Source organism: Ricinus communis, chromosome 4 (genome assembly GCF_019578655.1).
Source record: "Ricinus communis isolate WT05 ecotype wild-type chromosome 4, ASM1957865v1, whole genome shotgun sequence".
NCBI lineage: Eukaryota > Viridiplantae > Streptophyta > Magnoliopsida > Malpighiales > Euphorbiaceae > Ricinus > Ricinus communis.
This window is the reverse complement of record NC_063259.1, coordinates 11,666,798-11,680,624: the sequence shown is the minus strand read 5'-3', so window position 1 is coordinate 11,680,624 and position 13,827 is coordinate 11,666,798. Positions and strand designations below refer to the sequence as shown.

Below are 13,827 nucleotides of genomic sequence, written 5' to 3'. Positions count from 1 at the left end.
TCAGCCTGATATACAACGGGCTTTAGACCTCTAGCCCGTGGGGTTTGCCACTGATAAATATTGGTGGCCATCTCTTCTATCAAATCCTGGGCTTGCTCAGGTGTTTTGCTATTGATAGCTCCCCCTGCAGCTGCATCTACCATTTGTCTAGTGGTTGTATTCATGCCACTATAGAATGTCTGCACTTGCATCCAGAGAGGAAGACCATGGTGTGGGCAACACCTTAACAAGTCCTTGAAGCGCTCCTAGGCTTCGTACATTGATTCTCCTTCACCCTGCACAAAAGAAGATATGTTATTTCGCATTTGAGCAGTCTTAGCAGGAGGAAAATACTTACTCAAAAACTTTTCAGCCAAAGAAGTCCAGGTAGTGATCGTTTTCGGTGGCAAGGACTGCAACCATCTTTTCGCTCTATCCCTCAAGGAAAAAGGAAACAGCCTCAATCGTATGGCATCATCAGTTGCTCCATTAATCTTAAAGGTGTCACATATTTCTAAAAAGTTGGCGATATGCTCGTTCGGATCTTCGCTCGCCAATCCTCCAAATTGCACCGTATTCTGGATCATCTAGATTACATTCAGCTTTATTTCAAAATTATTGGCCGCCACGGGAGGCCTCACTATCCCAGTTTGCGTCCCTGCTAGAGAGGGCCTAGCAAACTCTTACATGGTCCTTTCATCATTACCTTCATTTGCATTGTGGTTCTCCATCTCACTAGTTTCACGAACAAGAATCTCTGCTTCAATCTCTTCCTCTACTGCCTGCATACGCCTCCTTAGCAATCTAAGAGAGCGCTCGGGTTCAAATAAAGGCTCTGTAAGATTAGGATTAGAGCTCCTGGTCATAAACTACCTGAGCACAATAAAGAATAACAACACCAACAAACGGGATAAGAACAAAACTATACACAGAAAATAAATTATGAACAAAAAGAGAAATGACTAGACTAACAAATATTAAAATTTCAATTTAGTTCACAGAAAACCATTCCCCGGCAACAGCGCCAAAAACTTGATAGGTGCTAAGTCAAGCAATACTATGACCTAAGGCAGTGTACCTATCAGTAGAGTATAGCTAACGGTGAGTACCAAGTGTCGTATTCCCCAAAGAACGTGTGAACCTAAATCTACTCAATCTTCTCTGTTATCTAATCACAGAAAATAAATGGTGTTGATGAATAATTTCTAAATTAACTAATAGCTACTCCAATTGTTGTCGAACTACGTATACTAGGGAATGATTAATTCAAGTAAAAGAGTAACCCTTTGGGAATTCTTGTCTCTAAGGAATGAAAACTAAGGGTGGAATTGATTGATTGAATCCAATTTCCGTGGAAAAATCTCTACACAATTAATGCCTTTCTCAAGGACACTAACATCTTAACTTAGATTAATTAGGTTGAAATCTCTTCCTAACTCTAATTACCCAAATTAGCATTATGTACCATTTAACACTATTGAGAGTTGTTAATTCTCAATCCGGTAGAACGAACACCCTATCTCTAGGCGAATTCAATTCTAGGTTGTAAAGGACAATCCAAACCTAAACGTCTTTCTCAAGATCATTCAAATTTCAAAAATCATTCAACAAGATATGAAGAACAAATCAATAAATACTTCCATTGCAAACCAATATTGATAATCAATACATTCAATTCAAAATTGAAGTACAAAAATCCCTAGATAAAGAACCCCAATGGGTTAATAAGTTTAGCTAATCATGTTCATAATCACAGCCAACAAGAATTCAATTACAAAAAATGAGTAAAGGTAGAGGAACCCGAATACACCCTTGGATGAGAGTAAATAGCTCCAATTCCTCGTGCCCAATTTTGGATCGATTCTTGTTCCTCTTACTCGGATTGAAACCAATTGACAATCCTCGCTAATCTTTGATCTTCGAAGAGAATCCAAGTGAAACCTTGATCCAAGTCTCCTTTTCTCTTAGTTTCAACTCAGAAAACCCTTAGACAGAGAAAAAGATGAGTTTTGGACGTTCTAACCCTAGCTGCCCCCCTATTTCTCTTTTCTTTCTTTTTAAATGAATTTGACCAGCTGCCATGAACATGGCCATGTTGATGACCGTGTTCCCAACACGTTCTGGTGTTTATGCCCGTGTTACTCTATGTGGCCGTGCTCCCTAAAAACCTTTTTTCCTTTGATGTTTGTTGCATCTAACACGACCGTGTTAGTGGCTGCGTTGGGAACACGGCCAGTGTTGGGAACACGGCCAGTGTTTAATCCAACACGGCCGTGTTGACCTTCCTCATGGGCATACTTAGCTTGTTTCGGCAGCTTTGACGTCCAATTATGCTCCAATTCTTCCCTTTATCATACTTTGGCTTCTTTTGGACCTAATGCACACAAACAGACATATAGGGTGAGTGGTGGGACCAATTCACATCCAAATATACATAAAATCAATCTTAAAAACCCCATTTAGATGTATGTATTTTACGCACATCACAAGGCAGATTCCAGGAGACTGGTTCCACCTTTTTACATCAGATTCGTGACTCTTGGGATTGGATTGAAGATTGAAGAGGAGTTTTGGAGCAGCCCAAGAGGCAATTGTGAAGATCATTTGCAGTGTAGATCAAGGCTTTGAGACGTTCATCCAATTTTAGGAAAATGGTGTATATGTTTCAATTTCTTTATTCTTTCATTGTAGTTGAATTCCTATTTATTTTAGACATGAACATGTGTAGCTAGATTGATTGAATCCATTGGGATTCCTTGCTATGTTGGCTTTATACTGAATTGTTAAGATTGTTTGAGTTTCGTTTCTTGTATTCTTTTGCAATTAATAATGAAATTCCAGTTTTCGTTACATTGAATGTATTGATTACTGTTCATAAAATTCTTTTAGCAATTGAGAAATTCTAATTAAGTTTAAAAATTTGGTTGCAAGAACAAGTTAATTTTGACTTAGGGATAAGGTTAATTAATTTGTCAGATTAAAAATTAACAAAGCTTAATAGAGGTGGATTAAAGCTTAAGACTAACTTAATAATAAATTATTAGGAAGAGATTCCAACTTTAGGTTTTTAGTTTAGGAATTCGGTTGTCTCGAGAGGAAAACTGAATTCAGTTTAGGATCCGTCCACGGGTACCATAATCGGACTTAGTAATATGTTATCCTTTTGTTTGGTTGCTAACTAGGCTAGGTCCTCTTTGGGTTTGCTTCCTTGTCTTGATTATTCTCTTTGCTCATTCATTCTCGCATTACACTTAGAATTTAGTCTTTAGTCATTAGTAAATTTAGAAACTTCCGTTATTAATTTTAGGCTAGATAACAAGAAATGAATTAGTAACTTTAGGATTTCACTTTCCCGAGGGATGCCATATTTTTAATACTTGCCATTGTGCTAGGCTGCATCGATAGGTTCACTGCTTTACTTGTACTTGCATAAGCAAGCCATCAATAAGGCCCGAATACTATAGTACCCTACTCATACTCGTATATGTGTCTTACTTGAAATACTTTTTTCTTATGTTAGATGTACATATTAAAAATCTTATAATTGAACTTATTATTTAATGCTTTGTACTTTAATAATTAAATATGTTATTTAATAATTCAATTTTTCTTTCAATACTTTATTAATATTTTAATTTTATTATTTTAATATAGCCTAGTTGAATATTTTTTACATTATTTTAGTTAAATGAAATTAAAAATTAAATATTATAAACTAAATATTTTAGTTTAATCAGATTTTTATATATGCATTAAGATTTAATAAATTAATAATATAGATTAAGTAATAAAATCTATCGATTCTGACTTAAGACAGTACATTAAATTAATGACCTTGCTAAATACATAAGATAATAAATTTATTTAGCCTACATATATATAACCTCTATTATTTTTATGAATATATATAATAACTTTTGAATTAATATATTTACACACTAAATTTGATGATATGCTATTTTTTCTTAATTTATAACTCATACATAAACTGATAATTTTTAAAAATTGACCAAAATAATAAATTTTATTAAAGGTTAGACCATAACAAAAATGTTAAAACTCTTTTTAAATTAATAAATATTCATTTATTAATAAATTAATAAAATAACAATTGGTGAACAAATAACTTTTATAAAAAATAATATATTTTAGCCATAATAATATTACTTTATAGAAGCTCTACTATAATTTGATAATTATTTGGCAGTGGGTTATTCATGAGTTACTCGAAAATTCTATGGGTATGAAGGCATTATATCCTAGTATGTAGACTACAATATATTATGATTCGATCCGTTCAGTTAATGTGTGTACTTTTTTAAGACATTTTATTTTTTAAAAATAATTTATGTTCATTAAACTTGTACTAAATGTTCACTAATTATGTCCATTAAACCTGTACTGAATATTTATTATTTAAACATTAAATATTTATTGTTTCTAACTTTATTTTATTGAAAATATATTATACCAAAACATAAATATTTGTAGTATAACTGATCGATCTAAATTATATATAGATAGTATTTTAGAGTTTTAATGATATATTTCTATAAATAATATGGTGAAAATATATATTTTTACCTCACTTTAGTTTTCTTGTCTAAATTCAGGAAATAATCGCCAAAGAGGAGAATTTGAGCCAAAAACGCATAAATGGACTTTAAATGGACTGTGGTTGTAAAAGGCTTGGAAATAAGACATGTGGACTACCAATAGCTTGGGCCTAGTCGAATTTATCAAAGCCCATGAAGGAGAAATTAATTAGTTATGATGTAATTAATGGATAATTATCTTTTAAGTTGTTTATTTGGTTTAGGACAGTAAGAGATAACTATAGTCGTTATGTGCTGAGAGAATGACTCTAAAAAGGAAATCTCTGTAAGAAGTAGAGGTTAATTAATCAAATGAGGTTTTTACTACTATTCTCTCTACGAGAAGAGGCTTCTACTATTCTCTATGTAGGAATTCCTACAGTTCATCATCTTCTACATCTAGTTAGTCTTGTTGCATTATTCTTTCAAGAACCAAAGAAGCTTTTTAAAGACGTGGAGAGCGAGGATCAATCTTTTTCACTCCTTGAAGGGTCTTTTGATTTTGAGAGATTTTTAATTTTCTGTTCTTTGTATCTTATGTCTTTGTATATAATTATAATGATCATTAGATTGAGTATGTCAGGCTAAGTTCTATAAGTATTTAGTTTGGTTTTTTTTACTTATGTATGAACCTTATATATTATGAGTTTAATGAATGATTTCTTTACCTTCATATATGTATTAGTTTCATCTATTATTATTGGTTGACTATCAAATCAATTTAGTAGTAATATATGTTATGAAAATCTTTAGGTTAAAAGTATTAGAAACATCATCTTTACTTTAATCTATGTTGGTATAAGAAACTTAGGTTGCATCATTAGCTTGAGTGATTTAGAGAAAAGGCACATCACTATCTCATTCATTAGATTTGGACTGAAGAAAAATAAGAGGATTACTTAGTATAAGCTAGACTAAATGTTATTTTATCATATAGTTTATATTAATCATTCTAGTTGCATATTTATTTTCTAGTTATTTAATTTCTCTTATAAACCTTAAGATCATTCTCAAAATATTGGCTTAAAGAGTTTAGATTTATTATTAGTATTTTGTGTGATAGTTGGTCTTTATATGTATGCTCTACAATTTCTTGTGAGATCAACCTCATGGTAAACTAGCCCGTACTATCATTCGGTTCGTACAATTGCAAGTACTAATTTAGACACATCAAGTTTTTGGCACCGTTGTTGGAGAATTGTGTCAATATTATATTGATCAATTGTTGAGTTTTGTTTCTTGCATTTTTTTGTGTTGCATGTTTATTTATTTTTATTTTGTCTTTAAATTTTGATTTTAAGTTTTTAAATCTGAAAATTTTCCTTTACTTTTGTATGCCTAGCAGAAAAACAAGATCATGTGATTCATTAACTCAAAATCCTTACAACTTGAGATCTGTTGTTAAAAAGGTAGAAGGAGACTAAGAGGTAGAGAGTGAGTTTGTACCTCCAAGAGAAGAAGAATTTGAAGAAAAGCTAGAACAAGGGTTTGAAGGAGAAGTTGAGGTAATGGCTAATGACCAAAGAGAAGTTGCAGCTCAAAGGCAAATGGCTATGAAGGATTATGCTCGTCTTATAATTAGTAACACTACTTCATGCATAGTTTTAGGTGATGCATCTAGAAATTATGAACTAAAGAACATCCATTTTAATATACTTCCGTCATTCTCTCATATGCCTAGTGAGAATGCATTAACATTCATTAGAGAGTTCTATGCTATAGTTCATACATTCCCATTATCTGGACTCAATGAAGATCAGTTAAGGATGAGATGTTTTCCTTACTCATTAAAAGAGAAAGCAAAGAACTTGAAATGAAGTTTATAAAAAATTTATGAGTAAATTTTACTCACATCAAAAGACCATGAAATTAAAGGCTGAAATTTTTAATTTTTATCAAAAGGATACTGAATCCTTTTATGAAGCATGGGATCGCTTTAAATCACTTTTACTACAATGCCCACAATATGGATACTCACTTTCTGTGACCAACCAATCATTTTGTGATGGTCTAACACAATAATATCCATATATGGTTGATAATGCAGCTAGGGGTGCTATGTTAGAAAAAAACTGCTGATAAGGTCTACGATATCTTTAAGATGTTAGGAGCCAATTCACAATAAAAGAGTGTGAGAACAAAAAGAGTAGGAGTTAATGAAATCGTGTCTAATAATGAGATGGCTATGCAAATAGCTGAATTAACTAAACAAGTTAGGATACTTGCTTCAACTAAGAATGTACAAAGCAATAAGGTATGTGGTATATGTGGTGTTTATAGTTATGGTGCTAACTTTTGCTCGTCTTATGAGACTTATGCAGGAGATGATTTATGAACAGGTTAATTTGATGGAATCTTATCAGCCTAGGCAACCTAGGAATAATCCATACTCCAACAATTATAATCGAGGGTGGAGGAATCATCCAAATTTTTTCTGCAGAAATAATGATCATAACCCACCACAAATACTGAGGAACCAAAACTAGCTCCATTATCAAAATCAAGAGCCTCAATATCTAAGGAATCAAAACCCTTCATTCCCTAATCAAGGACAAGCCCCTCAAAGAAAACCAAGTTTGGAGGAAACACTCCAATCTTTTATGACAACTACCCATGATGGAATGGAGAGGAATGAGAAGAAAACTGATTCCATAAAAGCTTCAAGGAAGTGAATGGAAACTAAAATTGGGCAAATTGCTAATGCTGTACAAGAAAGAAAAATTGCCAAGTCAACCTAAGCAAGATAAAACAATCACTATTCTTAAGGATACTGAGTTATTTGATAATAATATTAAAAATTTAATCGAGAAAGATTCTTCTTATGCAGGTACATCAAAAGAAGATGGACTAGTTGATGTAGGAATAACTGAAGGAGGTTTACAAAAAGAAAGAAAAGTATAGCCCAATCTTGGGCAGAAAGAGAAGGACAATGAGGCATTTTCAGGACTTGAGTTTCATAAGACAGCTGAGCCTTATAAGTCTCCTATTCCATTTCCGAATAGATTGAAAGAAAGCAAACAAGATAAATAATTTTTTGAAATTTTTGATATGCTTTTGAAAGTTAACATTAAATTATCTTTGTCGGATGTGATTAGGAATATGCCAGCTTATACTAAATTATTTAAGAAACTTAATTCCAACAAGATTAGATATGGGAGCAATGAAAAAGTTATAGTATCTGAAACAACAGGTACAGTTCCCCAGCAACAATTATCTCCTAAGATGAAAGACTTGGGAGCTTTACCGTCAATATTACAATGGGAGATAAAAAAAAGGTTACTAAAGCCATATTGGATATGGGAGCAAGCATCAATTTGATGCCATATTCAACATATGCACAACTTAACTTAGGAGAATTAAAGCCAACTATCATGTCTCTATAATTGGTTGATAGGTTGATTAAGTATCCAAGGGGCATTGTAATGATCCGGAACTAGATCACATGAGATATTGTCTGCTTTGGCCCCCTTTGGCCTCACGGTTTTGTCCCTTTAGTGGATTCGAGAACTTCCTAGGAGGTCCCCCATCTTGAAATTTCTCTGAACTAAACACGTTTAACTTTGGAGGTCCTACAACTTCACAACCAAAATAACCAAAAGGCACCTTATGTGATTAGTTCCAACTTTTTACATATATGTTATCAAGCATTCCCCACCCCATTTCAATGTGGAATTCAATTCATTCATGTACTCCCGTACCTTAGAGTGCTGCCATCCTAGAAGCCTGCTAGAAGCTGCTCCTTGTCCAAGCATCCTATCTTTGCCCCGACGTCCACTTCCCGCCCTCATCGGACCGCTTCTCTAGGCCAGGCTGTCATAGGCATAGTGGAAGATTTGCTGATTTAGGTAGGAAAACTAATAATCCGTATTGATTTTGTGGTTCTTGACATGGAAAGTACATCAGCAGGGGATAAGGAGCAAAAAATACTCCTTGGTAGACTTTTCATGGAAATTACCAAGACAGTTATTAACGTGCACAATGGGAAGCTGGCTATGACAGTCTTGGGAGAGACTGTAGAATTTAAAGTGTCTGATTCTCTAACTATATCTCCTAGCACTTTAATTAATGAATGTTCATATGTTGATTGCATGGATTATTTTATTTATGAAACATATTTACAGGATAAAGATGGATAAGTTAGAAGTTGCATTAACATTGGAAAAGCTTGAAAAAAATTTAAATGAATGATCAGTTAGATGAAGCTATTCTAGTGTTACTTAATGAAAGCAGTATTGAACCTTTAGATTCACCCATTGGAATCGAATAAGAAATTATTAATGAACCACCTAAAGTTGAGCTTAAGAAGTTGCCCTAACACACTCAAATATGTCTTCTTGGGAGAAAGGAATAAAATACCCAGTGATCATAGCTTCTGATCTTTCTCCTTTAGAGGAAGAGGCAACTATAAGAGAATTAAGAAAGCTTAAAAGAGCTATTGAGTGGGGAATTTCTGACATTAAGGAGATTAGTCCAACAATGTGTATGCATAAAATTATTTAGAAGATAATTTTAAAGCGGTTAGAGATACACAAAGTCGAATTAATCCTAACATGAAAGAGGCTGTAAAAAAATAAGTTCAAAAATTATTGGATGAGGGTATTATATACCGTATAGGTGATAGTAACTGGATAAGCCCTATTCATGTAGTGCCCAAAAAGTCAGGCATAACAGTTGGTAAGAATGAAAAGGGGAATTAGTCCCTACAAGAATGACAATAAGGTAGAGAATGTGTATTGATTATAGAAAGTTAAACATTGTAACAAAGAAGGATCATTTTTCTTTTTCTTTTATTGATCAAATATTAGAGTGTTTAGCAAGACATGAATTTTATTGTTTTCTTGGTGGACTTTCAGGATATTATCAGGTACCCATTGCACCTGAAGATCAAGAAATGACAACTTTTACATGTCCCTTTCGAAATTTTGCATTTAGGAGGATGCCTTTTGGGCTTTGCAACGCTCCAGCAACATTCGAAAGATGTATGCTTTCTATTTTCTCTGACATGTTGGAAGAATGTATCGAGGCATCTATGGATAATTTTTTTAGTTTTGGCTCCTCATTTGATGCATGTATAAGTAATCTGACTTGTGTCTTTGAGAGATGCATTGAGTGCAACTTAACATTGAGTTAGGAAAAGAGTCATTTTATGATTAAATAAGGTATTGTGCTAGGACACGTTGTTTCTAGTAAGGTATTGAAGTCGACAAGGCAAAAATTAATTTAATTATCAAATTGCCCCCTCCTGCTTCAGTAAAGGGCATTAGAAGTTTTCTTGGACATGCAGGATTTTATAGGCATTTTATTAAATCTTTTTCTAAAGTTGCTCGTCCTTTAACTGAATTGCTAGCTAAAGATGTTAACTTTGTTTTTAATGATGCATGCCTTTCTACTTTTAACATCTTGAAAGAAAGATTGACTAGTGCACCTGTTATTATGGCACCTGATTAGTCTCTTCCCTTTGAAATAATGTGTGATGCATCTGATTATGCTATAGGAGAAGTCCTAGACCAAAAAGTTTATAAAGCTTTACATGTAATATATTATGCTAGCAAAACTCTTGATGATGCCAAAATAAACTATTCAACAACTAGCTATTATATTTTCACTAGACAAATTCATATCTTACTTGGTGGGATCTAAAGTTATTGTTTATTCAAATCATATAGCTTTGAGATATCTTTTAACTAAGCCTAATGCTAAACCACGGTTTATTAGGTGGGTGCTCTTATTGCAGGAATTTGATATCGAAATAAAAGATAAAAAAGGAAGTGAAAATGTAGTTGCGGATCACCTTTCGAGATTGATTTCTGATTTTGATAACCTTGGTTCCAAAAGAAAACTCCCTTCCATCTGGAGCTCTTTGTAGTCTCCCTACAGGAACAGGCTTCTTTGCTTGGTGCTAATGGTAACAGCCCGAGCCCGAGTAAGAGGTCTAGACTATGGCCATTTCAGCCGAATGCAAAGAGTGGGCCTCTGGATATGTTCTGCCTTTGTTTTGTTATTTTTATTTTCCTAGGGGGGTATTACCCCAGAAGTGGTGGAAATCTTTTTCATGGATTCTATATCAACATGTAGATTCTGTCGAATCGATTTACTGTCGTGCACCACTGCTTTAACTTCTATGCTAAGTTTTGCATATAAAGTTTGCATGGAGGTTGTGTAAAAAGGCAGTCCTAGGACGGATGACGAGCTACTAGCAGAGTATCCTGTATGTAGGTTGGAGTTCAAGGAGGAAGGGAAGGCGCTGGGAAGGTGTGGGTTTTCGCTAAGTAATTAATGAGACTTTCATTGATGAATAATTATTTTTGGTATATCATGAGCCATGGTATGCTGGCATTATGAACTATTTAGCATGTGGTATTATGAGAATTAAATTAACATAGCAAGAAAAGAAACAATTTCTATCTGTGTAGGCATTATTATTGGGATGACCTGTATTTGTTTAAACATTATTCTGATCAAATAATTGGAAGATGTGTTCCTGAAGATGAGCAACAAAGCATTTTCGCTTTTTGCCATGAAATGCACTGCGGAGGTCATTTTTGTGGTAAGAAAACAGCCTACAAGGTTTTGCAATCAGGTTTCTTCTAGCCTTCGTTATTTAAAGATCATGTTTTCTGTGCTAAATGTGATAGGTGCCAAATAAGTGAAAATATTAGCAAACGAACTAAAATGCCTCAAACTTTTAATCTTGTGGTTGAACTGTTTGATGTGTAGGGCATCGATCTTATGGGACCATTTCCACCTTCTCATGGTTATGAATATATACTTGTTGTTGTTGATTATTTGTCTAAATGGGTATAAGCAATAGCTACTCGAACTAATGATGCTAAGATAGTATGCAAATTCATAAATGATAGTATTTTTAGCAGGTTTGGAACGCCTAGAGCAATCATTAGTGATGGGGGAACACATTTTTGCAACAAGGCATTTAGCGCCTTACTAAATAAATATGGAGTAATTCATAGAGTTGCAACCCCTTATCACCCATAAACGTCAGGACAGGTGGAAGTTAGCAATAGGCAAATTAAGTCAATACTTGAGAAATCAGTACGCCCATCTAGGAAAGATTGGGCTATACACTTGAATAATGCCCTTTGGGCATATTGCATGGCTTATAAAACACCAATTGGAATGAGTCCTTATAGATTAGTATATAACAAAGCTTGCCATTTACTGGTCGAATTGGAATATAAAGCATACTGGGCTATTAAGGAGCTTAATATGGACTTAACCAAAGCAAGTGAAGAGCGACTATTACACCTAAATAAGCTAAAAGAAATGCATAATGAGGCATATGAGAATGCCAAACTATACAAAGAAAGGACCAAGAAGCAACATGATAAGAATTTACTTCGTAAAACTTTTGCCCTTACAATGAAAGTATTATTATTTAACTCACATTTTAAACTTTTTCTAGCAAAGATTAGATCAAGACGGAATGACCCTTTCGAAGTAATAATGGTTTTCAATCATGGTGCACTGGAATTACATAACATTAAGACTCAAGAACGATTCAAAGTTAATGGCCATCAAAAGGAATGACCTATGGACATGAAGTGGAGTGCATGGAAGCACCACCAATTTGAAACAACCTTTGTCAATGTCTAGCTATAGATAATAAATTTAGCACTTGTGTATTACATATTTTCTATTTTTATTATTTTAGTTTTTAATTTAAAGTATTTTCTCGCTTTGTTTTTAGGAACCTGCAAGAGATTCAAATATCCGAGCACATACATGATTATCAAGTACAATAGAGGAACTTTATGTGGTAACACATAATTTACTAGTCAATATTATACTTTGAGTATTTATAAGATTATGTGTATTACATAAAGGTCATTTAATCATTTAGTATATGAATGTAGATAAGTATGAAGAACTAGGATTTCTGCTTCCTTGTAGGATTAGGACAAGTAATTAAGGGGCAAATAAGGATTTTAGTTCCTAATGACTAAACATAACCAAATCCTAGACGGAATTGGATTAAAAGGAAACACTATATATAGGCCCTTCCTGCCCTTCATTAAGAGCTACTCAAAACAATTCCTTTTCTTCTCATAGCTCTTAATATTCATGAATTCTAGGCAAGGCAGCATCAAAGAAGAGGTAGACTCTCCACCACCTTCACCTAAGTCCAAGTCAAATCTCCCTACACCTAGGTCCAAGTCACTAAGCTCAAGACTTGCCTCAAGGAAATCTAAAAAAATTAGAAGGAGGGCATCTACCCCATTCCATTCCCCATTAATTCCATCTAGTTCAAGAGCTAGAAGACCCACACCTACACCTACAGCATCACCTCCACCCAGAATTTCCAAAAATTGGTGCCCAAGGAAAAGGCTTAGGACAAAATATGATCTTAGGTCTGAAGAAATCACCGCCTTTTATGCCTATCGTAGAGCCTATCCAAGGCCAATAGAGAGGCCATTCACTCTTGAGGAAATAATGGAAATCGAAAACTCTAAAAGAAAGTATCAAGAGAAGTACTTAATTGATGAAATCTCTTTGGGAGGTGACAATTCGAAAAGAGATAATGAGGGTGAATGTGAAAGTAAGTGCGACATCATTACTCACTAAAAAAAGGAGAGTGAAAGATCATAAATAGTTATACTTATTGTGTTTAATTCCCTTACATTTTAATTAGATAATGTGCTTAATTATGGAAATTGTGTTTATTCTGATCTAGATAGTGAAAGATCAAGGATTGAGTAGAATTCAGCCTAAAGACATGTTTTAATGCATCATTTGTCACAAACTAAGTCTTTTGGAGGAAGAGCAAAAATTTATGCAGAAGATCATTTTCAATAAGGCGTGACCACGCCTTACAATCCGTGAGCTGCTGGAATCTGCAGAAGAGAATTTCAAATTTTCAAAATAAATTTATGGTGGACCCACTTTTATGTAATTTTCTTTATTTTGGAAGTGCTGGATAAAGAAAACGGACTCCCATATTATTTAGGATTTTAATTTGTTTAGATCACCCTTTATCTTATCCTTCCTTATAGGTATAAGATCATATAGAAAGTTTATTTCTTTTTTATAAGGATTATCTTATTAGGTTTAGGTTTAACTTCCTATATAAGGAGGCTAGTTCTACCAAGTAAAAGAGGGGCTGAGTACTTTGAGATTATTATTATTTTTCTTCTATATTCTTCTGTTCTTTTCTTGTAAATTTTTATTCCACCATGTGTGGCTAAGTTTTTAGTTTCTGATTCAAGAGTAAATAAATTCCAATTGTGATTTTGTGAGG

The 13,827-nt window shown here is 33.7% G+C and overlaps 2 non-coding genes across 2 annotated transcripts; one reads left to right on the top strand and one right to left on the bottom strand.

Annotated features, from left to right (window-relative positions):
- The first annotated feature begins 201 nt into the window (after window positions 1-201).
- LOC112534808 lies at window positions 202-307 on the top strand. Its single transcript, XR_003079055.1, has one exon. It is a non-coding gene; the product is annotated as a small nucleolar RNA R71 (small nucleolar RNA).
- Window positions 308-6,440: 6,133 nt separating this feature from the next.
- On the bottom strand, window positions 6,441-6,542 carry LOC112534803. The gene has a single exon (XR_003079050.1). It is a non-coding gene; the product is annotated as a small nucleolar RNA R71 (small nucleolar RNA).
- Window positions 6,543-13,827: the final 7,285 nt, after the last annotated feature.